This window comes from Chinchilla lanigera, unplaced genomic scaffold (assembly GCF_000276665.1).
Source record: "Chinchilla lanigera isolate Chin_1 unplaced genomic scaffold, ChiLan1.0 scaffold00013, whole genome shotgun sequence".
Classification (NCBI taxonomy): domain Eukaryota; kingdom Metazoa; phylum Chordata; class Mammalia; order Rodentia; family Chinchillidae; genus Chinchilla; species Chinchilla lanigera.
The window spans coordinates 10,237,893-10,239,575 of NW_004955414.1; positions in this window are offsets into that span (position 1 = coordinate 10,237,893).

Consider the following 1,683-nt stretch of genomic DNA (forward strand, 5'->3'; position numbering starts at 1 on the left):
TGGACCAAGACCTCTTAAACTGTTAGCTGTATTAAACCTTTTCTTAAGTTGAAAGTGTCTGGTATTTTGTCTCAGCAATGGACAGCTATTTTTAGAATATAAAACTCCCTTAGGTTCACTGCTATGTGTAATTATAGCTCTTTGCAGACTACATTCATGCCTTCCATTTTTCATGTCCTTAGTAATATCAGGGCCTCATCTCCTTAAATTAACTCTCATACCTTCTACTCAACTTCCAAGTCATTATTATTTTTTGCCATCAAACTCAAGCATATATGCAATACTAATCTCACATTAGTTTTTAAATTGTGTTTTCTCATGGAAGATCTTATACTTTTCTTATGTTTCTGATTAATTTCTTTCTTCTTTTCTTTTTAATTTTTTTCACAATTTTCTGGTGAATGGGATTTCTACAATGGCACTGAAGAACTTTTAAGATGCTTTTCCCATCAAAACAACTATTTGATGGACCAAAATTGGTTTTCAAGCTTATTTTAAGTCCCTAAAAATTGCCCTAAAGACATTCATACAGAGACAACCTACTAAATCTTGGTAAGAACAGTGGGACTGTATGACATTTCAGCTATGGTGTGCTTCTGTGCAGCAGCCATTTGCTTTATATTATGGATGTTTTAATCCAAGTCGGTGTTTTAAGAAAGAGGCTAGCTATACCCTGTAACTCTCAATCTGGGCTATGGTTGCCTGCATCTCATTCTCACCCACATTTCATGTGCTAGATGCTCTTGTCTGGGTGGGAGTGACTGAGATAAATGGGATTCCCCTTTCTTCATCCAACTCCCAGTCTTAGGGTAAAGGCTTTACCCTGGCTGCAATGGGCCAATAATAATGCAGTCATTACTTCCCCATCCATTAATTGCTTTGAAAGTTGCCATTTTATGCCAAAAGGTGTCAGCCAAGAATATCTTGAGCTACCATTTATCCTAGTACCTGCTCCTAAAGTAGAGACACCATTCTATCAGAAGTGAGAAATTGTCTATGTAACAATGCAACAGGCTGGTGTTCTAACAAAAGGAAGACGCTGACCTTAAAGATCAGTAGCTCTGTAGCTTTTCATGAAAAATATTTGATTTGAAACAGGGATTGGAGACGTTCATGCTTAAATAAGGGAAGGAGAAATGTAAAAATGACTTTCTTGAGGTTACTCTCACTCCTCTGGTGGGAAAGCTATACATGCACTCTAAGTTTACCCCTTGAAGCAATCCACTGCAGACTTGATCAAGCAGAGAAGGGATTAGTAAAGTTGACAGGTCATTGAAAACTGTTTGAACAAAGGAACAAAGAAAAATGAAAAAGAGTGAAGAAGTTAGAAAGAATCTTTTGGATAGTATCGAGTAAAAAAGATATACACATTATGGGACTGTCAAAAGGAAAGGAGAAAGGACCATTAATATGACTCTGTGAAATAATAGCCAAAAGCTTCCCAAATCAAGGAAAAAATGGACATCCAGGCTCAAGCAGCCCAAGGAACATCAAGGGAGTTGAACTCAAGAAAGAACTCATAATCAGATTGTCAAAAGTCAAAGACAAAAAGATAATTCTACAACAGTAAGAGAAAGCAGCTTGCACAAATGAACCTTTGCTAAGACTGCTGAGCTTTGCATCAGAAATCTTAAGGTCAGAAGGGAGTAAGATGATACATGCAAAGGATGAAAAAATAAAAAC